The 15,149-nt window shown below is 36.6% G+C and overlaps 1 pseudogene; it reads right to left on the bottom strand.

The window, feature by feature from the left end:
* Positions 1-2,425: 2,425 nt before the first annotated feature.
* Positions 2,426-14,118, bottom strand: LOC129395714 (RNA-binding motif protein, Y chromosome, family 1 member F/J-like; annotated as a pseudogene).
* Positions 14,119-15,149: the final 1,031 nt, after the last annotated feature.

Here is a 15,149-nt window from a genome sequence, read left to right as displayed (position 1 = left end):
AGTGGCACAGGATGACTACACTTAATAATGATTTATTGTACATCTCAAAATAATTAAAAGAGCAAAGGTGAAATGTCGCTGATGCCAAGAAAAGATACGCCAGACTCAGTGAGGTGGAATGTCGCTCATAATAAGAAAAGATATGCCAGACTCAGTGGCTCACTGCTATAATCACAACACTTTGGGAAGCTAGGGAAGGAGGATCATTTCGGTCTGGGAATTTCAGACCGGCTTGAACAATATATCCAAAGCATTGTCCCTACCACACACACACAAACACAAAAGCTGGGCATGGTGGTTGGTGTGTGTCTGTAATTCCAGCTACTTGGGAGGCTGAAATGGAAGGCTTGCACATTTGAACCCCGTGTTCAAGGCTGCAGTGAGCTATGATGGTGCCACTGCAGTCTAGGCTGGACAACAGTGTGAGACCTTGTCTCTAAAAAAGAAAACAGAATCGATAACTGCTTGAACTGAAGGATACCCTATTTATTATTGATATATTTGTTGATTGATATAATTATTTTTGTGTTGGAGTCGCACTCTGTCACCCAGGCTAGAGTGCATGGTGCAATATCGGCTCACCGCAGCATCAGGCTCCCAAGTTCAAACCATTGTCCTGCCTGAGCCTCCCAATTAACTGCAACGTACTACAGGCAGGCACCACCATGCCCGGCTAATTTTTGTATTTTTGGTAGAGATGGGGTTTCATGGTGTTGGCCAGCCTGGTCTTCAACTCCTGTCCTAAAGTGCTCTGCAAGCCTCGGCCTCCCCAAGTGTTAGAATTAGAGACCTGAGCCATCACACATGGACAGTAAGATACACAAGACTCGGGGGATTTATCTTTTCACTTCATCCTCACAATGCTACAGGTGAATGAAAACACTTCATAACACGAATAACTCACTTGAAAATCAAAGTTGGTAACTTCTCCTTTTAAAATTATTTGTAAACTTACCCTATAAAAATTGATGATTGTGTCAAAATTTTTCAAGAACATACTTCCTCCTTGCAGATTAGTCTGTCAATTGTAAGAATTATGGACTGCAAAACTTCTGGAACTTGATGTATTTCATTTCTTTAGTTTGTATAATCAGGAAAATTAATTCATTTAGTTATTTCGGTCTAAATATTTTTATCATTCAATGATGTCTTAAAACTTTAAGCAATCCCGTCGGAAACTTTATGCTGTTGTTTATGTTTTATACACGTCACTTTCCTCTAAGTATGAGGTTTAAAGTGTTTCCATTCGTATTATCAATTAAATACGATAGGCTGACAGTGGAGGCACATGCCTATGATCTTAGCACTTCGGGAGTCTGAGGAGGGTGGATCAGGATTTTAAGAACAGCCTGGCAAACAAGGTGAAACGCTGTCTGCACTAAAAATACAAAAATTGGCCCAGCTGTGCTGCACACATATCTAATACCAGTTACTCAGGATGCTGAGGCAGGAGAATAGCTTGGACCCAGAAGGCAGCGGTTGCCATAAGCCAAGACAGAGCCACTGCACCCCAGCTTCGGCGACAAAGCTACACTTCATCTCAAAAAAATGTGATACTATCCCAACCACTCTAGATTATTCCTATCTGTAAGAACATATTACTACACCATTATTTACAACATCCATTGGCAAAATATTCAAGAAAAAATTAACGTGGGTACCTCACAAGACAAAACACTTACTTTCCACTATTTAAACTACAAACATTTAAATTCATTATGGTATGCACCTGAGAAACTTAGCTGGTTCACTTCTGATTTAGCTGAAAAAAAAAGTTTTCATTACCGTTATCCTCTTCAGTCACAGAATGCTTCACATAGAATGTTCTGGATGTCTTAAACTTTAGTATCAATACATCTAATTATTTCCTTTGACCTGTACTATTCTTCTAAAAAATAAACATTTTATGGTGAGGCAGACAGTTTTGTAGTCTTTCTGAAGACTTCTCCAACATTTTAACCTTGTTAGTTTTTAAAGAGAAACAGCCTAATTAGAAAACTTGAGCAGCTTGCAAGGGCGACACAACACATCCCTAATTCTGCATCTGTGTTCAAAGAAACAAAGGAAAACGTACAACAAACTACACAATTTACTCTCCTATTGAATTTGCTTTAAGCATGTGCGGCTAACCAATAACACCAGGCATCTTGCAGTACATGTAAAATTTTATTGTGAAAATTTTAAGGTAGATATTACATCTAAACACTTTTCAAATAGCATCAACAAGTATGAAATTACTTTGAAAACAATTCCTTTTCCTTTGAATACCTCAAAAAATTCATGGAGGAAGTCAGTGTCTACCTCTCTCCACAAAACCAACATGTTTCTGTCAGTAATATGCAGGTAACGATGCAGAAATAACATTTCAATTTTTGATTTGCAAACAAGGTTTGGTATGCAATAACTATTATTTTGAATGCTTGCTTTAATATCTGCTCGAGTCTCCTTTTTCAGATCGACTCTCCCCACCATCTACTATAGATGCCACATAACTTGAGCTACCATATGCTTCACGAGGATCAGGGAGCACCCTACCCAGAGAAGGCGGATTCCTTTGGTCTTTTCTGCAAACATGCTCACGATCACAATAATGAAAATCACCACAGCTCCTTGAGTAACTCTCCCAACTTCTGCCATATCTATCTCGTGTATTACTATATGCATGGCAGTTGCTTCCACCATAAGACATCCGAGGCCCTCGTGCAGGTGGTGCATCATGAGAGGTCCCTGCAGGGTTGATAAAATAATATGTGGGACTACATTTAAACATTTTTACTGCTATCTTTAAAGCATGAATTAGTTAAAGTACTATTTGGAAATATCTGCTTTCCTCCGCCTTTGTTGACAGGATACTAATCAAGTCTTCAATAGTCAGAAGGTTTTATTTAAGAGAAGTGTAAGAGTAGTATTTTGCAGCTTAACAAACTTAATTCTAAAGTAGATGCTCAGTCACATTTTCTTAACGGTAACTGAAGTTCTCACCTTCATATCATTCCCTAGGCTTTATACTGATAATGAGTACCAGATAAGCACTGTTTATTTTATTATTTGTGCACAATGATGAAAATGAATAAATATGTTTCTGGGATGATCAAAAAAAAAAAGAATACTCAATATTTAAACATGTTGCATATGTCCTTTACAATTTCCCTTAGAATTTCATTAAAATAACAATCCGGTCTATTAAATAAAATTCTGTAATTTACAAATCCATCCTCGACCCTTCCCGTATCCCTGAAATGCATCTCTATAAGAACTTCCACTTAGATGTTCAGAATGATCTCTACCAAGGGCCTCACCATAGCCATCGTGATAACTAAATTGAAAAAAAAAAAAGTCTTTTCAATTTCCGAATGAACAATTTAAGAAATCCATTTGATAAATCCAGATAACATGACAGTACCTATATCCTCTAGAGGAATGTTCATCCCAACTAGAATGACCATAATCACGGTATGCATAGTCTCTAGGTGGTGAAGTATAATCCCTGGTTTCTCGGGAACTTGGACTATTTCTGCGTGCACAAGTTTAAGCAAGGAATGTTAAATTGTCAACTTGCAGTATCCAAAATAGAACTACATTACAACTTAAACACAGTTAAATTGCCAACCATCTAAATAAAATACCCACAGATCCCAAATGCCCAAAATGCCCAAATGCCCAAAAAGCACATGAAACAGATACTGATAATCAATGATGCAGGAAATGCATTTCAAATAAAAAAGGAGCTTCCACACTTCAGACATACACACTGGAAGGGCAATAAATTTTCAAAAGCAGGAAATAACAAGTGTTTGAGAGGATGTAGATTAATTGGAGCCCTGACACAATGTTATTTGGAATGAACAATATAAGAAATCTATTTGATAAATCCAGAAAATGTTACGGTATCTATATCCTCTAGAGGAATGTTCATCCTGCCTAGAATGACCATAGTCTCAGTATGCCTAGCCTCTAGATGGTGGAGCATAATCCCTAGTTTCTCAGGAACTTGGATGATTTCTCTGTGCATAAGTTTAAGCAACAAATTTTAACTTTTCATCTTCTAGTATCGAATACATGACTAACTTACAACTTTAAATTAAAAGGCCAAACATCTAAATAGATATTTCTCCAAATAAAATAGGCAAATGCCCAAAAAGCACAAGGGACAGATACTGATATTCGGTGATTCAGAAAATGCATTTCTTTTTGTTTTATTATACTTTAAGTTCTAGGGTACATGTGCATGGTGAGTTAATGGGTGCAGAAAATGCATTTCAAATCCAAAATGAGATATCATATTTCACACACACAGATGAATGGCAATAAATTTTCAAAAGCAGGAAATAACAAGTGTTTGAGAGGATGTAGGTAAATTGGAGCCCTGATACAATGTTAGTTGGAACGAACAATTTGAGAAATCTATTTGACAAATCCAGAAAAAGGTACAGTACCTATATCCTCTGGAATAAGTTTCATGCCGACGAGAATGACCACAATCACGGTATGCATGGCCTCTAGATGGTGGAGCATAATCCCTAGTTTCTCGGGAACTTCGATGATTTCTGTATGCATAAGTTTAAGCAACAAATTTTAAATTTTCAACTTCTAGTATCCGATATATGACTAACTTACAACTTAAACAAAATTAAAAGGCCAAACATCTAAATAGATATTTCTCCAAATAAAATGGGCAAATGCCCAAGATGCACATGGGACAGATACTCATATTCAGTGATTCAGAAAATGCATTTCTTTTTTTTAATTATACTTTAAGTTCTAGGGTACATGTGCATGATGAATTAATGGGTGCAGAAAATGCATTTCAAATCCAGAATGGGATATCATATTTCACACACACACACTGGAAGGGCAATAAATTTTCAAAAGCAGGAAATAGCAAGTGTTTGAGAGGATGTAGATAAATTGGAGCCCTGATAGAGCGTTAGTTGGAATGAACAATTTAAGAAATCTATTTGACAAATCCAGAAAAAGGTACAGTACCTATATCCTCTAGAGGAATGTTCATCCCGATTAGAATGACCATTATCACGGTATGCATAGCCTCTAGATGGTGGAGCATAATCCCTCGTTTCTTGGCAACTTGGATGATTTCTGTGTGCATAAGTTTAAGCAACAAATTTTAAATTTTCAACTTCTAGTATCCAATACATGACTAACTTACAACTTAAACAAAATTAAAAGGCCAAACTTCTAAACAGTTTTTCCCCAAATAAAATCGGCAAATGCCCAAAAAGCACATGGGACAGATACTCATATTCAGTGATGCAGAAAATGCATTTCTTTTTGTTTTATTATACTTTAAGTTCTAGGACACAAGTGCATGATGAGTTAATGGGTGCAGAAAATGCATTTCAAATCCAAAATGGGATATCATATTTCAAACACACATTGGAATGGCAATAAACTTCAAACAGCAGGAAATAACAAGTGTTTGAGAGGATGTAGATCAATTGGAATGCTGATACAATGCTAGGTTGGAACGGAACATGATGCAGCTACTATGGAGAAATGTGGTGGTTCCTCAAGAAAACAAACATCATTATCATAGGACCATGCAATTCCACTCATATACACCCAGAACCGAATAGGCATACTCAAACAAATATTGGAGCGTAGAAATACTCGGGTGGAAACAACCCAGATAAAATAATGGGTTAATAGCCTGTGGAAGGAGTGAAGTGCTATGATGTAAATGAACCTTCAGGACATCATGCAAAAGGAGAGGAGACAAATACAAAAAGTCATGTAGTGTTTGAGCACATTAACATTAAATACCCACAACAGGTTAAGTTCAGAGGCAGAACACTGACTGGTGTTATCTAGCAGCTGAGGAAAAGGAGAAACTGGGAGGGACTGCTTAACTGGTAGTTGGAGTTTTAATTTGGAGTAATGAAAATGTTCTGGAAGTCGATGGAGGTAGTTGTTGCCTGGCACAGAACGTATTAAACACCACTTAACTGTTCACCTTATAATATTTAATTTTGTTATGTGAATTTCATCACCACAGAAAAAAAAATCAACTGTGTTTTTTAATTTTTCCTTTACCCATCGTTAGTTGCATAACCATCATATCTTGGTGACATGCGATCATTTCTCCAGGAAGATATTGTCCCTCTGCGTGGAGGAACTCCATAATTCTCTCTTCTTTGTGACATGGGACCTTTAACATTCAAATGATGGAACATTACGTAAAGAACACCAAATCTGAAACGCTATTTTCTCTTCTCTCAAACAACTTTTTTAAATTATTTCTTCTATGACTCCATTCTTTGTTTCCTAAATTACTAGACAGACATGACACTGTGAATATTTCTCATGGCTTTGGATAATCCCATGGCTTCCACAAGGCCAGTTCTTCTAATGAAGCTGAAGGCAAACATTAATGCTTAGGTAAAAGTTCATTTGTAATGGTTAATAACTACTTAGTTCTTATTTTCCTTTTCATGTAAATTACTGATGACTGTGAGTGACACAGGGAAAACACGTAAAACCATCAAACTCTTCACTGATTTTAAAGTTTACATACATTGTCCTTTCTCAGCCAAAGAAGGTAGATTTTCCAATATCATTCAGTCCATCTCACACACACATAAATACAGCTACCTTTAAATGACTCTATGCTAAATGTTTACATAAAAGTTCTTTATCTCTAACTGGTTGGCTCTATCTTAAATGTTGACAAATTTAAATGTATTAGTGAAGATTTTCTAATGATGGTCAGGATTTGCTTTTACTGCAAAGAAAGCAATGCTATGCAAGGGGTCATTACAACATTGTTGCTATTTCAAAATAGAAAGTTTCTCCTTTAATATATTCTTCACTTGCTATTCCTTAGAGGTCAGTGTTTCACATATGATACCTTCACTGGCTAATTTTCCAATGGAAATGTGTTGGCTTGGGTATCCTGAAGCCAATAAATACCTCCTTTCACCGATACTCTACGTATGAAATGTAAAATTGAAAATGGCAGTTTTTAACTTCCTCCATATGTGGATGGAGGACTAAGAAAGAATTTTAATTTGCTCTGCTTAAACTTCCTTGCTAAGAACTTTTATTTATTGTCTTATTTTCTTCTGCTCAGTCTGCAGTCTTACAATTCTCAAAAGTATTACTTGCATTCAACCCTACTGCTCACCTCATGTTGCTTAGTTCTAAATTCTCTCCTCAAATAATTTCAAATCTTACACTAAGGACCTTGTGTTAATGTTTAAACATCCCGGTACAATCTCAATTACTGATTTACATACACCTATATTTCACAACTCTGCATTTCTGTGATATCCACTTAATTTAAGAATTTTGGACTCCTACGTGTCTACCTCTCGAGCCTTAAATTTATTTTTAAATCATATTTAAGCCCAATGACTCCTTGTCTGCTAAATGCTCTTGTAGTTCTTTTGAATCTTCATGCAAGCAGTGAGTATGCCTTGCACATACGCATTACTGAGGTCTCAGAAGCTGGATGGCCAGGCTTAGCGGCTCACACTGTGAGTGAGTGTGGAAGGCTGAGGCAGCTGGACCGCTTGAGCCCCGGGCTTTAACATCAGTTTTGACAATGTAGTCAGATCCTCTCTCTACAAAAACATAGGAAAAAAATGTAGCTAGGTGTGCTGCTGCATGCCTGTAGTTGCAGAAACTCGGGAGGCTGAAACAGCAGAATTGCTTGAGCCCAGGAATTTGAGGCTATAGTAAGCCGTCATCTCACAAATTTGAGGCTATGGTAAGCCGTCATCTCACATAGTGCTCTCTCACCTAGTAAGAGCAAGACTCCAACCCGGCAAAGTCACCGAACAAGCAATTTTTAGAATGGGACACCAGGGGACTTAGGAAATGGAAGAATTAATTACATCAAGAAGCCTACCATCAAAGAATACTGCTAGGAACTTTTAGAAAAATTAAGGGGAATTTTCTAGGCAACACAGGATTAAAAGGAATGTTGGCCTCACTCTAATCACTTCTTTGATCTGCAATGAGAAGCTCAAGTATTTCTTCAACATAAATCTGAAATGTACCTAGTGAGATAGAAACTATAATAAAAGCTATCAATCAGCAATTATGCTCACGTATGTGTCACTTCCCTTTTGTTCAATGAACTTAAAGCTAAGCATTCAGGTAAAACGGCTCATTTTCAGTCATACAAAAACTACGGTCTTTCTGTCAGGTAGCATTTACCTTGGCTTCCCATCCAACTACTGCTTCTTGCCACAGCAGAAGGAGCAGATTTTTTCGGAGGAGGCCCTCCACTTCTTGAAGATGGACCTCTTTTAACTGGAGTGAGTCCCCTAGAATAACTCATCTTGAGATCAGGAGTGTATCCACCATCATCTGTATTTCAAACAAAATCTTTTTAGTTAACTAACATCACTGTTTCTTAAATGGCTAAGTTTTAGTTGTTTACAAATATTTTCTACATTTTATAACAAATTCACATTTTGTCTAAACTAATAAAATTAGCATTCCTACATGGTATTAGTACACTTCAAGCAATAAAAGTTCATTTAGAAAATCTAGAAAGAAACTCAAGTATCATAATATATCGGTATGAGGGAGAGATGTGGGAAAATGGGGCGTGAACAGGGCAGAAACCTATCGCTAAAATATCTAAATATAATAGGCATAAAAATATTAAAAGAAAAATGATAAATGACTGTTTATATCCTTCTGTAATGAGGAAAAATTTTCAAAGCACATCATAAACTAATTTCCATTCAAAGAAACTCAAATATTTCCAACACCAAAAAGTGACATATCAGGAAAATACATTGTCTCTAAAATTTGTTAACACAATATAGAATTCTTAAAATTCCCTTATGAGACACTGATTTTCAGATTAGACTATGCTGAATTTTAACAGTCTTTAGGAATTGCATATTCGGTAATATAAAAATATTTTTATACATCTACAAAAATGTAGATATATGCCAACTGCCAGGTGGTGTTACAGGTTAGAATTTATATATACATTCTCGTCTGTGGAAGAGTATAATTGAACCTCACCCTCGAGATCAGTGGAGACAAAATAGCCACGAAGCTATGCATCTTAAAATGGAGCAAACACTGCAATTTCAACTTGAAAAAAATCTCCAATTAACTACACGTCTGGTTATTAAAACTCCAAGTTAATTGTTAGAGTTTTGAAGGTTGGTTAATAGATAATACAAGTTAACCAACAGGTTTATTTATTTATTTATTCAGATGGACTCTTGCCCTATCACGCAGGCTGGAGTGCCATGGCATAACCTTGGCTCACTGCAGCTTGTGCCTCCCAGGTTCCTGTGATCCTCCTGCCTCAGCCTCCTGAGTAGCTGGGATTACAGGTGCACGCCACCACGCCCAGGCAAATTTTTTTGTATCTTTAGGAGAGACAGGGTTTCACCATGTTGGCCAGGCTGGTCTGGAACTCCTGACCTTGTGGTCCACCTGCCCTGTACTCCCCAGGTGCTGAGGTGACAGGCGTGAGCCACCTCACACAGCCCATCCAATAGTCTTTTCTTTTTCTTTTTTTTAAATATATGGTTTGTTTTTCTTTTATATGTAAACATAGACCCCTCATTTCTATTAAGTAAATCACTCATAAATATCATTTTCAGTGACTCAGCCTCCAGCAAAGAAAGATACATACATATCTGTGAAGCAGTGGTTTTTAGACCTTTCCAGAGTCACAGACTCTTTTCAGAAATTAAAGTTCTACATTTCTTAAATTGAAAATGCTTTATGGCAGGCCAATGTACAAACTCTCTGTAAAAATTACAAAGCAATACCTTTGCATAGATGCTCGCACATGTATACACAAGAAAACAAATACTGCAAAATCAGTCTTAAGTATTGAGTTACTTTTTCCTGTTGGAAAATTTTAAATACGACATTGTACTTTGATAATACAACTGACATGAAATTCTGGGCCCTAAAGTAGAAAACTCTAAAGTATAATGAATATAAATGAGTTCTGCAGAAAACTGGTTGAGTACAGGTAATCAGCATTCATAAACACAACTCAGTTTGAAATGTGCGTTACTTCAATGCAAACTTATTGTAATTTTAAAACAAATTTATGTATTAATTCAATCACTCTTATAATACACCTTTAGTACTTAGAAATAATTTTGCTTATTATCAATAAGCTAATTTTCTCTTCATACAGGAAATTTAAAAATTGAGAAATTTCAATATCTTCAAACTTATTTTCTTTCAGTCCTATGGTTCCATCTTTATATTTTAAAACATTACCCAGGTGTCCTTCATGTGAGGGAAGCCACCCTCCTGTTCCTCCACTGCTTCCTCTTGCAGATCTCAGACTTCCTGAAGGGCTTCTGTTTCTCGAAGAAGCTGGTGGTCTTCACCTACCACCACTTTGAAAAGATGGTTTCTTGGCTTGTTCTACTTTTATTGCTTTTCCATCCAAAGACTAGAAGTATTAAGGGTACTATCAATAACAATGGCACATTTAACGTAAGCGCATTTTACAAACATTTTCACATCAACTGTAGTTCAATTCGAGGTATTTTCTCCCAAAAGGAAACCTTTTTTTCTCCTAAAATGAACACATCTTTCACAATGCCAAATTTGAGATAGTTACTGAGCACATGCCTTCCATTAAGGGACCAAACACAAATTCTATTATTCAAATTCCTTGAAAACTCCTCCATTATTTAAAAAAAAAAACTCAAACATAAAAAAAAAAGATTGACCCATCACACATTCTATAGACGAATGTGGCACATCTGTTTTTTACAATATATAATCCACTTCATCTTTGTATTCACATCACTGATTTGAAAGTTGCAGTGTCCCAACGAAACTTGTGTCATTTTAAAAAGTGAGCTTACTTTTTCAGAGTGATTAGTCACATTAGTCACTATGAGCTGTTTCTTGTTGGATTTGCTTACACTGACATAAAATGTCCCCATATGATTTACAATTCTATATTGACTCTAAAAATGTTTCTGTAAATGTGATCCTTGTTTGATCTCATTAAGTTTTCTTGCTTTACTCATTTCTTATATTGCCTTACACATGCCCCTAAAAAACAAATCTTAATATAGTACTTCAGGTAATTTCTCAGAAATGCTTAAATATCCTAATTAATTTCATAATAACATTTTTCACTGTAATCTTTTCTACAGGCCACAGCAATTTTTGAAAACAGTTCAACTAATAATGCGATTTAAAAATTACATGGCTTTTGTTATTTGGAGGAAGGACTTAAATCCCTGACAAGACCCCTTGCAGCCACATCGCCAGTTGTTCCTACCTTGAAACTTCTTTTGTTATTTCTGGGATCAAAATATTTTCCCCAGATTTGCCCATGGCTGCTTCCTTCCCAGTGTTCTGAAGTCAGCCAAAATTCCTTAACTGTTAATTCCCCCTGAAAACTCGAAGAACCTCCTTTATTGGCCATCTTAACATTAATGTGCATACAACATTCATATTTATTTTAACACACTGAAATATGTGAGATGAAGTAACTTAGAAATAATGTTGGCTGGGCACGGTGGCTCACACCTGTAATCCCAACACTTTGGGAGGCCGAGGCGGGTGGATCATGAGGTGAAGAGATAGAGCTCATCCTGGCCAACAGGGTGAAACCCCATCCCTACTCAAAGTACAAAATTAGCTGGGCATTGTGGCGCACCTCTGTAGCCCCTGGTACTGGGAGGCTGAGGCAGGAGAATCACTTGAACCTGGGAGGCGGATGTTGCAGTAAGCCAAGATGGCCCCACTGCAATCCAGCCTAGGGCACACAGCGAGTCTCCATCTCAAAAAACAAACAAACGAACAAAAACTTTACACAAATTAGCTGCTCTTTTGCTTGAAAACTAGAGGGAAAAAAGAAATTATCATAGATTACTATACAGAAGTCAAAATTATCTCCATACCTACCACAAAGCCATGAACCAAAAGCAACTCTCAGTTTCTACCACAGCTTGAAATACTAATTTATGAGGGTGAATAAAAATGTACTTTCTGCTATGTGCCAGGAACTGTGCCAGATGTAACAGAAAGAAAAGCAACTAGCAAGACTTAAATATGCACTACATACAATTTCACATTCAATAGATTAATACACAGTACAGTGAGTACAAAATACCTACAATACCCAATGAGAAAGAAAATATGAAATCTAAGTGGTTTTTGAAGCATAAATTTTATTTATGAGACATACACAGGGAAGAATAATTCTCAACAAGTCTAAAACAGCACTTTGGGGATAGCGTGAAGACTAACAGGAGCTAAAAACAGATTGGGATAATGTTATTTATTTATTTTATTTATTTTTTATTTTTTTGAGACGGATTCTTGCTCTGTTGCCAGGCTGGAGTGCATCAGCGTGATCTCGGCTCACTGCCACCTCTGCCTCCTTGGGTTTAACTGATTCCCCTGCCTCAGCCTACTGAGTAGCTGGAACTATAGGCACACACAACCAGACACAGCTAATTTTTGTGTGTGTGTGTTTTAGTAGAGACAGGGTTTCACCATGTTGGCCATTATGGTTTCTTTCTCCTGACCTTGTGATCTGCCTGCCTTGGCCACCCAAAGTGCTGGGATTACATGCATGAGCCACCATGCCCGGCATGATTGGGATAATGTTACAAAGCAAAAAAGCACTAAAGAGCACAGAATGGAATGCTCTTGACTACAATGTAAAGGAATTCAATAATTAATATAATTACATAAAAGTTTAAAGCTTTAGTAAACACACAATCTCTAGATTTAAGACTCAACATGACAGGAGACCATTGGTTGAATCAAAACAAGTCCTCAAACACACTGGAGAAATGAGTAATTAGCTATTCATGTTACATAAATCACTCTGGTGACAGGAAAGAAATGTCCTTAGGAGAAAAAGCAAGCATGGAGCAAAAATGCCAGTTACTTCTTCTGCTATCTGACTTCAATGTTCTCATATTATTTTCTATTTTCAACTACTTAACCTTTCCGTAAATGTAAAGGTCTTATTTAAATATACTTTTGCAAGAATATATTTTCATAAAATATATTCTTCAAGAAGGAAGGAGTCCTTCCTTCTTGTGAGTCTGTCTAGATGTCTATCCACAGTTTGTCTACGCTCTAAAAGAATTTCCATGAATTGGAAGTACTTCAATTAATAGCATTTAATAAATATTGACTTATTAATTTCATTTACATGAGGGTTCCTTATAAGTTTTAAAGCTCATCAAAACCTTTTAAAATCTATTTGCACTCATATCAAAATACAAACATAGGAAAAAGTTACCAAATATTAATTTATATAATGTTAATTCCAATACCCTTCCAACTACACTTGCACGTATAAGGCACAAAAAAGAGGATGGCTTCATATGTCATTCTACTATCTTCAAAAGTTTAGTAATATTAAAAAGACCTAGAAATATTGTTAATTGAAGAACACAGTTAGAATATTATTAACAAGGGACTCTTACCTTTCCATTCATATCTTTGGCAGCATTCTTAGCATCTGCAGGGTTCTTAAAAGTAATAAAGGCAAAGCCTCTGGATTTGCTGGTTCGATCCTTTATCAAAAGAACTAAAATATATGAAAACATTTTACATTCATCTAATGGACTCATCAAGGTACTAACCATCTAAAAGTTACATCAAACCAAAAAATAATTGCATTTCACATCATTATTATGGTTCTTAATACTCAGTCACCCCTACAGTCAGTCTAGTTTATTCCAGTTTCTTTCTGAACTCCACAGCACATTTACTTTCCCTCATTTTCCTTTCTAAGTAGTAGGTTATCCTTTCCATAGAACCTTAACCTAGTACTATGAGAATTTTCCAAATATCAAACAGATACTACAAAATAAGAGTTTAAAACTCATAAGGCATTTTAATGTAGGTATACAATGAACTTTGAAAAAATATATTTTTTCAAAACATATATATATATAACATACATATTTTAAACATACATACTGAAATATACATGTGAAAATACACATACACACACACACACACACACACACACACACACACACACACACGGTTTTAAGAGTTACCTTCTGATATGGGACCATATTTCCCAAACACTGCTTTAAGCATCTTCTCATTGGTTTCTCTATTGAGGCCACAAATGAAAAGCTTGCCAGGATGATCTGCCTCTACCATTGTGCTGTAAATGGTAAAAATTATCTATATTTAGATATAAATAAGCTAAAAAGATAAAATTTTATTACAAACTGTGCTGAAAACCCAAGTAAAATTCCCTTCCTGAGGCTGACATCTTTTTAGTACTTCTTACTTTAAATATGTAAAATTTGTAACACTCAGAGCAAAGGGGCACTAACTTCACACACAAATGCTGCATTTTAGTATGTACTGACAGAATCTCATTTCTAAAAATTAGATAAGAAAAGCTATTGTAATTTTCCTAAGTTGAAATATGAAGAATGCCTTCATTTAAATAATTTTATTTGAAAACTGTCTATTTATGAGGTACAGTGTGATGTTTTGCATATTTTCTTTCTTGAGATGTGTGTCTCCTGTTGCCAAAGTGCACTGTTCACTGCAGCCTCCTCTACCCAGCCCAGCTGATCTTCCCACATCTCAGCTTCTGAAGTTGCTAGTACTACAGGGGCTTTCTACCACAGCCGGGCAATTTTTTGTGTTTTTAAAAATAAACAAGGGTTTCCCCATATTGCCCAAGGTAGTCTCCAAATCCTGGGCTCAAGTGTTCTGCCGGCTTGGGACTACCAAAGCGATGGGATTTCAAGGGTGAATCACCACACTCAGCATGATATTTGATAAAATATTAAATCAAGCTACTTAAAATGTTCTAGGGGGAGAATATTTTAAATATTTTACAATCTTCTAGTGATTTGAAATATACAATAGGTCACAGATTCTAAAACCCTAGCCTTCAACCCGTACCTATCTGTGGCCTGAATGTTATGCCACAGGATGACATGTAATACCTGTTTGTGGAGAATGTAACGCCTGAGGATGACCTGAGGTGGTATAGTTCTATCCGGAAACCATCCTCCCTACTCCCTCGCTGGCCCTCCCTGTCCCCGTGGCAGCCCCACTGCCCCACCTGTCCTCTGTCACATTGCTCCTACTGGAAGACCCGCCCTACCACGTGCCCCTCGGGTACCTGCCGCCAGCCCCGACTCCCAAACGTGTCCACCTCGCCGCCTTCT

Source organism: Pan paniscus, chromosome Y, assembly GCF_029289425.2.
Source record: "Pan paniscus chromosome Y, NHGRI_mPanPan1-v2.0_pri, whole genome shotgun sequence".
Taxonomy (NCBI): Eukaryota; Metazoa; Chordata; class Mammalia; order Primates; family Hominidae; genus Pan; species Pan paniscus.
This window is presented reverse-complemented; position numbering and strand designations above follow the sequence as displayed.